Here is an 18,214-nt window from a genome sequence, read left to right as displayed (position 1 = left end):
TGTAATAACTTTTCTGTTTTTTAAAACATAAGATGTTGTGGCCTAATCTTGCATGGTTTGAACGAGTGAATGTGAATACAGTAAATTCATGCAAAGCTAGGTAGGTTTACAGTCTGAAAATAAAGTGGAAGTGGGTTGGGCTATGTATGAAAATATGGCTGGGTTTAAGAAAACACCTTCAGGAAAGAACAAATACTTGCTTGTTGTCAGAAGGCAAACTTATAATAACTGTTTATTCTTGAGTCTAATGCTGTTTGTCTATATCCAGCTCCTGAGAAACATCATCTCTGGCATCTTTCTGAATATGCTGATTCTACCTGAGTTCGTATTGCTTGGTGTCTCATTTCCTTACCAAACAGAAATCACTTAGCAAATATCTGATCTTTGATCTAAACAGAAATGAAAGTATATTTTATAACTCTTTGAACTGCACAGTTATTGGGCTCTCAACTACAGATAAATATCTTTTAAGAATATTACTGCCAATCTCAGTTATAGAAATCAAAGCAATGCAAATAGATAGCTATTAAACTCCTAAGTACTCTATACTGAAATAACAGCCTCAGGAGATGGGCCTTACTTAATGAAAACAAACAAACAAATATTTATTTTATTTTATTTTATTTTATTTTATTTTATTTTATTTTATTTTTTATGTCTTTTTGTTGCTCTTTGAAATAACTGTATCATCTCTCAAAAGTATAAGGGACATTTCTACCGTATTTACAGAAATCAAAATTAATTAGATTTTCTAAACACATGGTATTGTCAAGAAGGTTTCCTAAATGATAGAGAGGTTAAAATAGAAAAAATGAAATAGAAAACAAATAAAACTCCTAGTATCCATTGTAGAACGAATTTTAAGCAGAATTTCATTGCATTGCCAAAGTACTGCATATACTGTCTAATTCTCAATGAACAAAGTTCCATTTGCACTGTAGTAGCTCTTGGCAGTTCAGCCACATAGTCACAAGGTCCTGCTCCTATGCACACTCAAGAGAATTAATTTATGCAGGAATTCCCCAAGCATGTCTTGGATATTGTGCTCTGCACAGAATTCAGTAGGATATTCTAATTTTTTTTCACAGTATAAGTGAAAGAATCTCTGTTTTTCTTTCTAAATAGCTCAAATCATAAAGCTCATAGTGAAAGTGTTGGGAATGCAGACTGAAATCAGTTCTTTATGCTAAGATCCTTGAAACCATATGTTTTTATTTCACAGAAGTGTCCAAGCTAAACTCTCATGCTGAGAGACCCATTATAACTGCATGTAGTCTTAAAACAATTTATCTGGCAGAGATTAATATAAAATACATAACAGTCCTGAAAGTTGGAGGTAGATCTAGTAAATATTAAATAACTATTGTAAGTAAAAGTGTTTATCTGTTGTCCCAGCTGGCCCACTGCAGTAACACAATGCAGAGAAACCTTGGGGACCCTCAGGAGGAAAAGGGGTGGCTGAGATAGATGGGTGCTGTCGGCTGCATGCAAACCTCTCTGTGTGCATGTGCATCGGTGTGTGCAAGCCAGCCATCTGAGATTTGTTACCAAAGGATGTTCAGAAATTTGCAAGTCTGTATCAATGTTGCAAGTATACAATAGTTCCATTTATATTTTAAATTTTTCTCCTTAGTACATAGTTTTTTGATTACCTGTTAATTAATAAATCAATACAGCACTTCAGCTTGGAAGGATTACACGATATAAACAATATAATTTCTCTATGCAAGAACCAACTTGTACAGTCCAGAGTCACTAGTGAGGGCAGCAAACTACAGAACTCCCTAGTTGCCTATCTGTGGAGCAGTGGTTTAAATATACATATTTTCAGAAAAAAATATTTAAAGAAAAGCTTATTTAAAGAAAACAGTGATGTTTGTTTCACTTTTGAAAGCAAATTAATACCATAAAATATGAATCCTGTATGATTTTGAGCAACCAATCATAGTCTCAACATGACAGGATTGCTTTGTGCCAATATCAAATTCAAGCTTCCCACACATAAGCCAGACATTTTGGGCATCAGTTTTGAAGCATTCTTTTTTTTTTTTCCATGAAAATCTTGACACTGATGCATTGATCAGTGTGCACTGTGAAGAGAAATTTTAGATAGCTGTTACATCTCATTTCTGTTCCTAGTTGTCTCATGTAAGCCCAAAGTCAGTAGGGTAACAAGAAATTTTTGTATTTCTCAAGATCTAAAGCAACCTTAAAATCAGGAACTTTTTTCCTCTTTATTTCATTGTAGGAACTTGGACATTCCTATTTTTGTTCTCTGTACATTTTATTTGTATTCAGTGTACAAGAGACCTTGTATTAATTTTTATTAAATATTTGTGCTGACTAAAAGAATTACATGAGCAAAATTTACCTCAAGAAATGAAAATTTACCTGGTGATAGAAAAATTTATCTAAGTGATTAAAAAAAAAAAGATTAAATGACAGGCAAGTTGAAAAACAATATTACCAAATATAATTAACTGATTTTGACATGCTTAATAGGAAAAGACAGTCTGAATTGACACTTTACAAGCACTTTGCAAGCCTAGTTCCACTAGAATATCTGCTTGAAATGCATTTGGTCATATTTTTCTTGCATAAAAAACTGCACAATTCTGACAGGTTTGGCCACATGCTGCTATTAGAATCTATTTTCCTTCTACCCTCTTTTAATTTTTGAATTAATCTAATTTTTTTGAACAAGAACTTACTGTCCCTATAAAAAATATTAATTAAGATATTTTATTTTTCCTTTTGTGAACTTCTTTGGAGATAAGCAGCTTTTGTAATTTTTCTTTCCTAATCTCCTATATCATATTTCTGAACTCTCACCACAAAGTGCAGTTAGTGCTTGTTTTTTATTTGATATCAGCTCTTGCATACATTTCCTTGCTTAGACCCTTGACCTGTAATTTATTCCATAATTTATAGCAGTAAACACTCTTTGCAATTTACATATTTCATTAGCTTTAAAATCTTTCCAGAATTTTTAAAAATCTTTAACAAAGCAAGAGGCTTCTTTTGTGACAATTAGTAGGAGAAATTTCTTTTTTTTGCACCTGAAGATGATCCTATATGCTTTCATAATATACATACACAGCTAAAAATATTTTCTTTTCTGTTGACTACTTCTCCTGAGAATAAATGGTGGGGCTTTGTTTTTTGGGGTTTTTTTAAAATGTTATTAGAAACTACAAACACCAACTGGAGAAAATCAAGAAAACTTAAATGACATCCTTTGCTGGATTATTATTATTTTCTTGATGGTGTATATATTTTTTTTTATGTTTTATAAAGTTTCATACTAACTTATCCACATCAATCCCATTTTTTTTCATGAACATCAAGTTGCTAAAAACTTGCAAAAACCTATGTAGCAGATTTTAAAATTATATATTATTTTTATAGGTAAGAAGCTGCCTAATATGGGTAAATTTCTCTTTTGTCCTTTAGAATATGGATTAATTTGTTACCATAAAGTCAGAAAATATCTAGAAAATTTTTGATGCATTTTCTTGTATGTAGAACTCTTTCATAACTTTGTTAAAGGACAATTTTGTTTATTTCTTTGTATGTGTAAAGAGAATCTAATCTATGCAACCTTAAAAGATTAAAATTCTCGTTAACATCCAAGATGCAGAGGTTATGTCAATTAGTGCAGTTAGGATTGTTTTAACCATTTCATTCTGATGAAAAAAATCTCTTTACAACAACATTAGGAATATCTCTGCCTCTCTGTGTGCCTTGAGTTCTCACTCACAGCAATAAAGACATTGCAGGCATGCTTCATCTTAAGTGTGAAGTGTTTGAAATTTTGTTTGAGGGCCAGTGACGATTTTTTATATTCTCTTTAAGAAGGAAAAATAAAATGTTATATTATGTCCTAATTTTTTTTTTTTTATCCTGTGAGCTGAAGTCCTGTTATGTTATTTCAGTAATACCCCCCCATCCAACTGCACAATAAGAGCATCATGAGGTACAGGATTGTTGGAATGTTTTCCTTTGAATTAATGACACATGTCTGCTTAGTTGAGATAATAAAAGTGTTTGCATTAGCAGCAAAATCAGTTTCTGGCTGACAGTCTAGTATCAGCTACTTTCTTCTTTTTTTTTTTTTTTAACAAGTGGATCCATTTCTTCCAGAGCTGCAGCAATCCCATTCCTGTATGGATAGTTAAGCAAACCTGCCTTTCTGCTATTAGCATTATGCAAATGAGGCTAAAATTCTTAATGCAATGGCACTTTGGCTATAAAATGTGCTGTGGAGGGAAGAAAGTTGATAATGAAACAAGCATATTCTCAGAAAAGAGAGAGAAGCAGCTAACTTCCCATTTATTTTTGCACACTTTATAACCATTCCACATGAACTTACAAACAGGTCTTTGAAGTTATGCATTAGCATAATTATACTATAATATGTTTTCAGATGGTTTTTGTTTTCTTTAATTTCTTATTGTCTTCCAAAAAGTTGAGCTACATTGGAAGTATGCATTTTGCTTAGGACTAGTCCTCCTCCTTACTCCTCATACTCACATAAAAAAAAAAAATTAGTTCAAACAATGGGCCATAAGCATAGTATGTACAGAAGGATCCTTCCTTCCTTCCTTCCTTCCTTCCTTCCTTCCTTCCTTCCTTCCTTCCTTCCTTCCTTCCTTCCTTCCTTCCTTCCTTCCTTCCTTCCGCCACTTCCTTCCGCCACTTCCTTCCGCCACTTCCTTCCGCCACTTCCTTCCGCCACTTCCTTCCGCCACTTCCGCCACTTCCGCCACTTCCGCCACTTCCTTCCGCCACTTCCGCCACTTCCTTCCTTCCGCCACTTCCGCCACTTCCTTCCTTCCGCCACTTCCTTCCGCCACTTCCTTCCTTCCGCCACTTCCTTCCTTCCTTCCGCCACTTCCTTCCTTCCGCCACTTCCTTCCTTCCTTCCGCCACTTCCTTCCGCCACTTCCTTCCTTCCTTCGCAGGATTATATGTGCTAGCTGTGCCAGCTGACTCCCTGCAGGTCCTGCTACAGATCCCATGCTGGAGGAGAGCTCTGCAAAGCTTCCATGATGTAGTAGTGTTAGGGAGTCTGTGCAGTGGTGCCACAAGAATCAATCCAGTCCCAGTTTCCTGCTAGAAATAAAGCACAAAGAATTTCTCACTGCTTTTATATCATTAATCCCATTAGTGCCATTGCCCAGACAAAGCTAGCTTTTACTGTAATATAATTTTATGGAACAATTTTACCCTTATCAATCTGGGGCCTTTACACTCTCACTATAAAGCAGTGAATATAGGATAATAAGAATTAGTCAAGCACAGCATGTGGTATTATCCTGTGTGCTGACTGACCAGCCATGCTGTTCAGATACATTTTGGCCCTTTATGAACCTTTATAAGTAAAAGATATTTAGATTTTCCTCTACCTTCGAGCTTCTTCCTATTTAATAGTGTATTACCTGCACTGGATTGACCAAAACACAGCGTCAGTCCCTCTATGTGTTGTCTCAACTCCTGTAAATGGACCTTAGGGGACTGCTGGCTCTCCTTGGTGCTAGATCATTGCTGCTGCCAGTCTTCAGTCCTCTGTGTCACCTCAAGGAGCTCCTCCTGCCCAGGTGTAACATTTTTAATTTGTCCTTGTACTTTGTGAGATTCCTTGTGGCCCATTCTTCCAGCCTGTGTAGGTCCCTTTGCCCTACCCCCAAGCACATGGGCTAGTTACCCCAGTGTGGAGTCATTTGCAAGCTGGATGAGACTGCACTCTGTCACCTCATCAATTACAAACTTCTTACACGACACTGGTCCCACAGGGTAGATTTCTGCATTACACCACTTGCTACTGGACTCTGGGTAGAGGGCAACTCATTAACCACTACCCTCTGAGCCCATTAATCCAAACAGATGGGTTGTGTAGTCTCTGCTCCATCAATCTGAACCTTGATTGGGCTTTACTAACATGGAGCAACATTATTATAGGAGCCAGTGTTGAAAGAGCAACAAAGCTGGGGTAAATGATACCCCTTACTTTCTCTTCAGTCACATAATGTAAATGATATCCTCTTCTCACTCTTCAATCACATTTCCAACCTGTTTATGGTAAAAGACAATCAGGGTAATCAGAGGCAATTTAGTGCTGGACCGAATAAAACAGAGTACTCTCTGATTTCCCAGATTGGTGAGTTTGCCCCTTTTATCAAGATGGAGGAAGCATTTGCCTTTCTTCAGTTAGCACAGACATGTTCTTTCAAAAATATGGAATGCTTTTGCAAGGACCTTGTTCAATTCCCTCAGTTTGCTTAGTTGCAGCCCATCAAGTCCCCTACACCTGTAAGTCTCCATGTGAATCTGTACACCAAAGCATTTACAAAAGCATTTACTATAATATTAAAGTGGAAATATTCTGAATATTTTCTCAGAATTGTTAAATTATATCACTTTTCTCAGTAACGGCAGAAATAAATATTAGCCCGTGAAGCTTTGCCTTTTGGTTTTTCAGGTTTTGGGGGGTTTTGGGGATTTTTTTTTTCGTTTTTTTTTTTTTTTTTTTTGCAATAGAGCTTGAATCAAACCCCAGAATGGAGCAATGGCTATGGATTACTATACTGTTTTCCTTGCTAACAGACAGTATATAAATAACCCTTAATATGAAATTCATATTTTATTTTCTGTATTCACTGTTATTTTATAATTTTTGTTTACAGGTATCAAAGTATAGATAGTTCTTTGTATCTCAAGACAATCCATGGCATAAAAGACTGGTTTCACTGAACCATGAACTGGTGTTCTGGAAATGAGTGTTCTCAGTAAGTGTCATCACATGTAGCAGAGAGCTTGGCAGAAAAAGAACTTATAAACCTCAAACTTTTTTTTTATTCCACTTTGGAATGGCCAAAAATGTTCTTTCGACACTGGAATTCTGTCAAAAATTGATTTTTTTCCAAATAATACTTGAGGTTTTTAAATAATCTCTTTTCCTCACTCTTTCTCATTAGAGGTGACCAGGAAGCTCTTGACTGCAGAAAACCTTCCTTGGAAAAATTCATTGAAACCAATGCTCCTCTCAGGAAACATTTTGGCTTTTATAAAATTACTTTTAGTCACAGCTGTTCCAGCCAGGTTTGATATTGTAAGAATAATTATAATACAGAAGACCTGCCTAGACCTTTTAGCATAAAGATGGAACTCTTATTTACAATTTGAGTGTCTCAGATAAATAAAAGAAATAAAAGAAGTAAGCACAGTAAGAAAAGTAGCTGGACTAAAATTGCTATCTGTTTTCTAACATTAGAGAAAGAAAAGAAAACAATTATTTGATTATTATTTGGTAGGATTTTGGGGGGCTAAGTCGATGGGTCAGGTCAAAAAAACATCTTCCAGGCTGCATTCACAGGGACACTAATAGCAGAGATAAAGTTGTTATCTTTCACTCAGATCTTTTCAGGCCTCATCTGGAGTATTGTGTTCAGTTCTGGCTTTCACAATTGAAGAACACAGACAGGCTGGAGAGTGTCCAAAGGAGAGTCACAAAGATAATCAGAGCTGGAGAACCTGACCCATAGGAAATACTGAAGGACCTAGATCTCATCTCAATGGAGAAGGCTCATGAGGGATGTCAGCCCAGTGTTCCAGGACTCAAAGGGCAGCTGCAAAGAGAAGACTCTCTTCACAAGGACCCAGGCAAAGAAGACAAAGTCCAAGTTGCATTGGAAGAGGCTTTTTATAGGAGGAACAATCATTCATTTGAACAATCTCCACAGGAGGTGCTACAAGAGCTCTTCTAGTCTCCCTTTCCCACAAAAGGTTGGAGCAGATGATATTTTAGAAGCCTTCCAACCTGAGCTACTTGTGCGATTATATTAACAGATTTGTATAATCCAAGTTGATTTTTTCCTGGTGTGTTGCAACTGTAAAGCTCTCTCAGCTCTAAAGATTTTGCTCTGTTTTATAAATTAAAAAAAAAATTAAAAGGTGAGAAACAATGTGTCTACAAGCTCCTTCATAAAACTGATAACAGCATTTTAACTGTTAGTCAATCTGTTGCATATTGAGACTTATACACAAAAATACCTGTACTATTCATGTGTATAAAGAAGGTATTTGAACATTCTTACCAAGGCATAGCATGTCATCACAGTATGTTGATTGTATCACAGGGAGTCTGCTGTTTTATGTGTGGGTTCAAGTATAAATTAAAATTATTTTCCTCTTCCTTCCTTCCTTTATTGTGACTTTCTATAGTCACACTAAAAAAAAAAAATTCAAATACAATCCATTTCCAGGTTAATGCTGTTTTGAGAAACATAATTTTGGGGGGTTATTTTATTTATTTGTGGGGTTTTTCTGGTCATAATACCAAATTTTATTTGTTAGAAACAACATTTTAAGAAATATTCTCTCTCTATAATAAGCTTATATAGTCTCAGCTCTGACAGTAAAAAACAGTGGTGGGCTGATAAGATATTCTTTTGTAGACCTTAGTACTTGCTTGTTAAAGATTTTGGCAAAATTGCTTTTTGTTAGGAGATTTCTTTTGTGAGAAATAAATGTTTGATCAAATCCACTTCCAACTATGTGCTAGTCAGTTAACTTAGAGGGTAAAATACATGTTAACACAACTTGGAAATAGCATCAAACATCTGGGCTATTATATCTGTGGTTCTATAATTTTTAACAAGTCCGAATTGCTACTGAGGTTTGAATTGTCAATAACGCTATTGAAACCACAGTGTAGTATGACATGCTATGCTGACCAAAGTAAAAATATATTTAGTGTAATTTCTCCATATTTTCAGTTCTGATTCTCTCAAATCTATGCATCATAAAACATTACTTTTTTAGGAAAGAGGTTATCTTCCCTGTTACTCTCTGGCAGACCCTGCAGTAAGGAGACAGTAAAATGATGAAATATTTATCTTGCTATATTCCTAAGAAAATCACCCATCCATTAGTAAACAGAAAAAAATTTCCCTTTTTCCACCTCATTTCTATCAGTTGCTAATTGGTAGAAATCACAGAATCATTTAGGATGGAAAAGACCTCCAACGTCACTGAATCCAACCTTTGACCAATCACCTCCACGTCAAATAGACATGGAATACAGTCCTTTGCTGCTTGCTGTCCCCTAGGACCCCATCTGCAGAGCTGCTCTGGTGCATGCCTGGCTTGGAGAGTGAAGCAGCTGGGCTGTTTCTAGACCAGCAAAAACCACAGGGACTGCTTGCTTCAGTCTTGGTCACTGGAGTCAGCCAGGTTAGCACCAACGTTGAGCATTGTCTATGTCTTGGGAAGTCTTGTAGGTCCAAACTAAGAAGGATTGTGCAATGTGTCTTCTTGTGGCTTACAGTGTTGTTATCTCATCATAATTCATATTTCTAAAGTCCCATAATGTCACAATCATATTTCTAAAGTCTCGTACCTTTTCAGCAATATTTATTGAGGGCAGTTCTTCACAGCACAGACTTCTTCTTCTGTTTGTTGCTGCTTCTTAGTCAGAGCTCCTTCCAGACCCTCCCTGACTGGCCAAGCCCACTCCCTTTTATCACAGTTATCTTCACTAGCTACAACTGCAGCCTAATTAAGGACATGGCAGCTGCAGCCCCTCAAGAACAACCGGGGCTTATCAGGGCAAGGCCTATATACAGATATTCAAATACAATACAGATCTTTTACTACGACTCCTACTATATTACAGTTTAATTTCTGTGTCAGTGCTGGCATGTTTCCATCCCTTGAAAATGACTCATAGATAAAGTTAAGTTTGGATAGTTTGTGGATTGATCCTTTCTTAAACCTTCCTGTTCAGGGCACTTCTGTATCTGTGTGACCCCATGGTGGAGAAAGTAGCCAAAGCTACTTCATGTAGATTTACCCTTGACTTCTTGCTGGAAATAAGCCATCCAGGTTTCCCTTTAATGCAAACTCTTTAATACTGCTTCTGAACTCCCATTCCCAGAGAGCATTTAGCCCGAAAAACAAAACAGGCCCCCTACTGCCTTCCAGCCACAGCCATGGGTACTTGGGTGGGAGGAGTTTCAGCTGCTGCTGTAAGAGATGGACTGAGAGTAGGGCCTAAAGAATGGCCAAGGGCATTTGGATGCAGAAGCACCAGCAGGAGCAGCTGCTGGGTATAGAATTTGGACACCCCTGCCCCAGTGCTTGGAAGTGGAAAGCAGGGAAAGCAGGAGGGAAACATCTTCTGTTGCAGCAGTTAAAAATGATTGAAATCATGATACACATCCTAAAATTGAAAGTGCCTGGCTGTTTATTGCAAGTGAAAGCGGTCAGACTGTTGCAGGAGCTGCAGGGCACCTGCTGTGTAGTGGGGCAGCAGGGCTGGCCAGGTGCTCCCCCGTGCTCAGTGGTGTTCCCTCATGAGAAGTGCTGGCTGCAGCAGCCTGCTGAGAAGTGGCATTGAAGGGCCCCACAGCTACTGGAACCCTCTGTTCTCAGTCTGTCCCCACAATCTCCTTCTCCCCGTGGAGGGCTGGGTGTCAGCACGCCTGCGACTCGGGTTGTAGCGCTGCTGTGGGGATCTGCTCCGCATCCTGGCTGCCTTCCTTTGGCGGCGGGCAGACCAGCCAGCCACGCGTTCCTCGAGGTTGTTGTCCGCTGTCACAGCGCGCAGCAGCTGCTTGAAGGGCTGCTTGCACAGTGGGCAGGTCTCTGTCAGTTTGGCCCATTCCCAGATACAGATGAAGCAAAAGCGATGCTGACAAACCTCCACGTAGGTGGCATTTTCAAGGTGACCCAAGCAGATGGGGCATAGGCCATCTGCTGCTGCCATTTCCGATGGCCCTGCTGGTGGCAGCTGGCTCATGCTGTCCCTTGCAGCAGAGTCTCTCCTCTAGGGCTTCCTCACCCGGTCCTGGAGAGGGAGACACGCAAAGTGCCTGGGTGCCTGGCTTTCTCTGGGGCTCAGAGGGGAAAGACAAAGAAAGCCCAAGAAAGCTGTGGGATAGGGAAGGTAAGGGTTTCCCGAAGGGGTCACTTTCTGGGCTTCAAGGCAGCAGCAACAGCAACAGCAGCAGGTGCCCTATGGGCGAGCTGGCCTGAGGACAGCCCCACACACCCGTGCCATCTGCACTTACTGTCTGTAGGTAAGCAACCATCACTGAACATTGAGGTGCTGGGGAAACCTGTCTGTGCATCAGGGAAAGGCAGGCATGAAGAGATCATGTGGCCCTAGGTTAGAAAGTCTCCCACTGGGACCTGGAAGGAGGTTGGACAGACCCTCTGGAGGTCTGCTCCTTGGCAAGAGGTAGAGAAGTAGCCAGAACAGGAAGAGAAGGCCTGGTGACCACTTCTCCCCAGAGCTCAGGCTAGATGGCTGAGAGCCCTGGGGCAGGCTCTGTTGTCAGGAGGCCCTGGGGAAAGACCTGCTGTGTCCTACCCTCTGAAGACCTCATAAAGTCTCCCAGACTTTACTGTATTTAGCGCAGGGTACCTGAAGGCCTCAGCAGGGAAAGGCAGAGAGCCTTCAGTGCTGGAAAGCCCCAGCACCCTCCCAGCACTCCCAGCTCTGGGACAGCTCCTGTGCAGGACACACAGCCCCTCACAACTGCACAGACAGGAGAGGAGATTGATGCCTGCAGCTGCTTCTATCCAACAAGCCAAAGCTTAAAGAGCAAGACCCTGGTCCTTCCAGAGCCTGCTTACCTTGCGTGTGTGCCTGCAGGAGTCCTGGACAGAATGCCAGGGGACAGAGCCTGTGGCTTCTGAAAAGCAGCAAGGTTGGGGTGATGTCATAGTGACACCCGTGTTCCAAAGAACTGTTCATTGTTTGCCACCCAGCCAGGAAAGCAGATGCCCCAAAGAGGGAAAGCCTGCTGTGCAAGAGGTTTTGTTATCATCCCATGGCCTTGCAGGTGAGTTTTCACTTTTGCCTTATCACTGAAGCCAAGGCAACATATCTCCTGCAATGGGCTTATCTTTTCCCTGGTCTTTGCCACTTAAACATTTAGAGAAGCTCTTGTTGGCATCCCTCAGCAGATTCAGCTCCAAGCAATCTTTCAAGTCTTTCTGCCCAGACCCTTCCTCATGCAGTCCATCACACCCTTGGACTGCTTTACTAAAGGGTGGCTTGTGCTGGCTCATGTTCACTTCACTGTCCACCCTTCCTCCACCCTTGCTGGACCAGACAGGGGCGTCTCCAGACAGCCCCAGTGCAGCACCCACAGGTTCTTGCAACTGGACAGGTGGGAGCAAGCTGTGGGAGAGAGGAGGTAAAGTTTTTCTGAAGGAAAACCTGCTGGGCTGCAACCCGCTGTTGTTCACCCAGTACAGATGCATTTGGTCTCAAGGCCTTGAAGGTGTTTTTTCACCCCTAATTTATCAGTTCCTGTCATGAAAAAGCAGTGCCCTGTGAACAAGGGCCTGGCTATAAGCAGCCCAACAATGAGGATGTGGGAGTGGGTGATGGTTCATGAATAGTAGTCAAGTGAGGTAGAAGAAGAAAGGAAAATGAAGAAGGCAAATGCACTGCTGAATACTCTGTTCTTTGGTTAAAACTGTTCGTGTATGGCAGAATGGTTTGGGTTAGAAGACTCATATGAAGATGGCCCTTTGCCTCAAACAGGGTCACCTGGACACTGCTGCCTTGTCCCTTTCAACAATAGGCTCCAGCTCATATATTGTTGTCAGGAAATATCAACATTAGATTTCTCATCTTCTAGAAGTGGATGTTAATGTGCAAAGCATTCTATAGATATTAGTGACTATAGAGTTGTTTTATAAGGAGTAACAGCTAACACCTTAGAGATCACACTGCCAAACTTCAAGAATTACCCATTGGTTCATTCTATTTAGATACAGTGAACTATCTTTATTTATTTTTTTTTTACTATTATAATAAAGTGGCATTATAAAATGAGATGACATCATTGGTTTGAATTTCTCCCTTATTCCTACAGAGAATAAGAGAATAAGAATAAGAGAATAAGAGAAAAACCTCCTAAACACCCAACACCTTTGTTGTCTTACGTTGCACACATGAAAACAAAGCAGGGAGCAGAGTAACTTCTGTGTCACTGAGTGTAAAGTGTGATCAGGAAATAACATGATAGGACTTATTTGAATAATAAGATTTCATGGTGAGAGAAAATCTCTTCCAATAAGCATTCTACCTTAACACTTCCCATGGAAGATTTTGTTGCAAGAATCATTCTGAATAATAAAAAAAAGTGGCAGACACAGACCTAATAAGATTTTTCCATACATCAGTTTTACTGATTTAGTGATTAGTTGAATATTTGACAAAAGCTTTTGAATAGTAGATGAAATTTTAAATTATTCATTGATGAGAAATTTTTAATATCTGCATTTTTTAATTGTAAATATATCACAAAGCCCTTGGTGCAAGTCAGATTTCACGAGAGTATTGAAAATGGTGGTTACATTTCCACCCAAATAATACCTTCCTTTTCAATTATTAATCAATATTTCAATTTCTTGGTTTAAGTGATATACACTTTACCCATCAAGACACTATTTAAATTGTTTTGGTAGAAATTAAATGAACTGGCTGTCCCTAAGTGTTAAAAGAGGCATTTTTTTGTCTTTTATTTCTTTTCTTCTGTAAGTGTATAATACAGTATAATGCCCTGCACATTCTGTGCTTTTCTTGCAAATAAATTTGAAATTTTAATGCTCTCTAAAAGCCATAAGAGGCCTTTTTTTATTATCAAGAAATATTAGAATAATACATTATTTTTTATTTTGAGTAGGTTTCAAGGGAAAATTTGGTCTCAAATTCCTTCCACCTCTCTGACATATAGGATATTACAATCTGCAATAAACAATTTTACCATTTCTGGACTTCAAACACAGCAGAGTAGTGTGGGTGAGTAAATCAGAACTCAAGATCAAATTTATAAATAAAATAAAATAGTCTTAACTTGCAAACAAATGTATAAAACCTTTCTGGCCTTCAAGTCACTGTCTCATCTAAAAAACCAGAAAGATCATTTGAGGTTTTATATTTTTAAAAGCCATCTCTTCATGGTTGAAGTTCTTACTGTGACAAATCATGTTTAGTACAGACTGAGTTGAAAAGAGAAAGGTGCTAACAGCAGTTTCCTCAAGGGCTTCAGATCTCTTTTCTGAAAATATCTAAAATGCATTAATTTAAAATTCTTGCTAAGCTTTCATTGTGACTTTCTTTAAACATGTTTAATTATTTTCCATGGACACAGTTAAAAAATATGTCCCACTTATCTGGAATATTTTTCAACTTCACAGGAATAAACTATCCAGAAATTTAAGTAATTCTCCTATTTAATACCATATTTAATAACCCTAATTATTAAAGTTCTTTTTTTTTAATAAGCGCAAGTGAATATCACTATTCCTGAGATCCTTGTTTACTGAAGGATGACCTTCTGCAGAGAGCAGTGTCTCTAGGAATGCTAATAAGGCCTGCCACCCTGCAAGGCCAGTCTTCTTCTAGATACACATGAAAATGTGTCAATGGTGTCTGGTCATGCTCAGTTGGTAGTAAATCTCAGCACATAATCTTCATTTATACCACAGCAGCTAGTTTAAGGGGCAGTGCTGCTCATCTGATGTGAGGAAGGGGGTATACCAGCATTGAATATAACTCACTACATAAATGATTTGATAGATGATACATGATGTGTTAATGGAAAAAGTGAATGAAAATAAATTGTTAAATACTTCATTAGACACAGCTTTGCGTAACAACTTGTGACTGTGATAGTAAGTAGGTGAACAAGGTGCTTAGTGAAAAAAAATTGCAAAATATGGTTTCTTGGTTTCTATGTAACTATATTATGTGGAACATTTCTTTCAAGAATATTCAGCATGAAGAAAGCTGGTGCTAGACACCCTTTCCACTGAATTGACAGATAAGCATCTGTATGGCTTGGGTTTTGCAGTTCAAATGTCAATACTTGCTGGGAGAAATCAGCAAATAAGTCATAACCTTTACTCAACTTTAGCATTAGCTTGTTATAAAACCAGTGTCTTCGTGTTACATAGTTGTCCATAGTGGTATATGCAGAGAACTTAAGAAAAAGGAAATCCTAGATAAAAAAAATCAAAGATGGTTCCTTCAAACAAGCTTGTTAAATTGTGGATTATAAAACAACTGGTGTTCTCTGTGGAAAAGGTAACAGAAAAATTCTCAGCATTAATATGCTATAGGAAAGAGGAATGCAAATACAAACTTTTTATTTTTTTGTGAACCACTTAATTATTAATCCTTAAAACGAGCTAGCAACAAAACAGGAAATTGCACAGAAAAACAATGGTCAAGTCACGTATCAGAATATGCAGGGTCCCCCTGCCCTCCCATGAGACTACCTTCTTGAGCACAATAGTGTCTATATTATCAGTCTTAGTATAAAATGTGGCTTTGTATTTGTATCTGACTTTTTATTTAAAATTTGCTATCTAATCTCACCTATGTCTTAATTTATCCTAATTATGGGGGGTGGGGGATATTGAGTCACCTCACAGCTTTACAGAGACACTTTGAAGACACGTGCAGTAGTTCTTGTTTCTGTGACGAGGAAAAAAAATCCAAAAGGTTTTCTGAAACAATGCTTTGACAAGCCTGCTTCTGACATCTACAAATGTTCAGCATCTGCAAAAAAATCCATCCATCTGTCTAAAGGAAATGAAAATCATTCTTCTTAGAACAATCATTGTCATAGTTTGCTCTCAACTACATCTTGGAAGATAACTGTTAGACAGATTCTAAATTGCTGAACTGATGAATGTGCAGAAAATGCCTCACACAGAAGTCTGTGATTTCATTCTAAGCACAGTACAGGAAAATTGGTGTGATTCTTTTTCACGTCTGCATATCCAAGAAAAATGCTGTGAGTATAATCAACACCTAGATACAGATTTGATCTCATTAAAGCTTCAGTCAGTCAAAATATTTCAAGGGTACTGCTCCTGAAATTGGACTGCAATAACCATGACAATTTCATTGCTTCTCTTTATGCAGAAATGAAGGTTCATGTTCTCAATCACAGAGATATTTTTAAGAACTTCTGCTGTACCAAATTAAGTTAAAGATGGTATGTGTTGACCCCCTTAATTTTTCCATAAGCACTCATTAGTATATTTAAAGGTATTGATTTTGACATCTCTACTGGAATACAAAGTTGACAGATCTTAAACTTGCAATATGTAGAAAGCTATTTAGAGCACAAAGAAAAATAACACAGAGGTTCAGTATAGACTCTGAGGACTTTGGTTAGCTTTACAAATTGGATGCTGTTGCTTTCTTCTGTTCACACTTGAACACTCCGCTCCATCCTTTTTTTGCTGACTGCAGATAATGTTTGAATATGTTTTTCTTTAACCTAATTTATTTCAAATGTAGTAACATAACAGGCAGTGCTTATGGTACCATGGAAGGTTTGTGAACAAGACTATTATTTACCACAATGTTATTGGCATCACTTAACTCTACATCTACAAGATTGGGACCATGTATTATCAGTATAAGAAATACAAAAACCATTGCAGTCCATGTGGCCTGCATTTTTCAGGAACTGGGTAGTCAGTGGCATGACATAATATTCAGAATTCGACAACTTTCATATACCTTAGATGAAAACCAAAATTTCATTTTTCTATCTATGCTAATGGGTGCTTTTTTTCTTTATAACTTGAGTAAAAGTAAGCTCCTGTTAACTTGAGGTAATGCAGACATTGTGTGCTGCAACTGCCCTCCCTGTCAACAGCTGATGTTCACGAAATGTGGTAGATAATGTCAGAGGGACTTAACCTGCTTTGAACAGCAGGAAAAAACAATGACTGAAGATTTCAATGTAAAGAAATGCAGCCAAGTCTTCAGTGTCACTGCATGTGTCACAGAATCATAGAACCATGGAATGCTTTGGATTGAAAGGGACCTTCAGTGTGATCTAGTTCCAACCATTCTGTCATGGGCAGGGACATCTTTCTCTAGGCCAGGTTGCTTAAAGCCCAAATCAGCCTAGCTCTGAACACTTCCAGGGAATCCAGAACTTCTCTGGGCAACCTGTTACGCTGCTTCACCACCCTCACAGAAAAAAAAAATTCTTTATATCTATGTTTTTATTTAAAAATATCAATAAAACAGAAAAATAACTGAAAGCAGATGTGTTTCTTATTGTGCAGATGCAGATACAGAATATGAATTCCATGCAGGCTTGGATTCTTTTATTAATTATATTTTCTTAAACAGATTTATTTTACTATTCATTTGTAGTTATAAATTACATGGCTATTGCTTTTTCTACTTGTACATTAAGCTTTACCTTATTATGCTTTAATGCTTTGCCTTATGTTTTATCTTTGCCTAATCTTTTATCTCTTTCAAAAGATGAGACATTTATGGATATATAAGACAAGAAATATTTCACCAGCACATCTTTGTACAGAAAATGCTTATTCATGAGAAAAAAAAACTCTTTCTTTTTTTCCTGTAAGAATCCATCTGCTTTGATGAATATATTGATTACTTAGGACTGAATTTTTAAGTAAATCAGAGTCAATGTTGAAAGGTTGAAAGGACCAGGATAGTTTCAAGACCTTTCTGTATTTGACTGACATCTTGATGTGAAATGATGAATATTTACTTCATTTGGAATACTAGAAGAGATAAACTAATATTGTGGTTTTAAAAGAAAAAAGAAGAAGAACAAAGTTAAAATAATCTCAGGATGTGTAAGAATCACAAAACTTCTATGGCATCAAAATAATCATCTCAGAACTCACAAATAAAAGTACTCTGAGTATCATGGGTTTCTACACAAGAGAAAGATTAGCAAATCAAAGAATTTGCTGCTCAGTAATTTAGTGTCAATGTGCTAATATGAGCTAGAAAAAATTTTTCCTCTTCTTAGACATATACATTCATTACATGCATCAGTGAGTGCAGCAAAGGGGACTTTAAAAGGTCAGAAGGTTTCCAGTACATCTTTTTTTTCTCTGTAAATGTAAATTTTTCAAACCCCAAATAATTTGTAATGAATTATTTATTTTTGTGAATTCTATATTTTAGTTTTGTTCTTAAATTAATTTTGAAAGGCTGAAGTATCACATCTTCTCTGTTTGATATAGAAAGAGTTTTGGGTTTGGATCATATGGCTATTTAAAATTCTGTCTTACTTTAGTGAAGATAAATAAAATGAAAGCATATTAATTTGCTTTGAAATTAATAAAGCAAATGTTTTCACCTATCTGAAAGGATGAGAGAAGCTTTTCCACAAAA

Source organism: Ammospiza caudacuta, chromosome 5 (assembly GCF_027887145.1).
Source record: "Ammospiza caudacuta isolate bAmmCau1 chromosome 5, bAmmCau1.pri, whole genome shotgun sequence".
NCBI classification, from domain to species: Eukaryota; Metazoa; Chordata; class Aves; order Passeriformes; family Passerellidae; genus Ammospiza; species Ammospiza caudacuta.
This window is presented reverse-complemented; position numbering follows the sequence as displayed.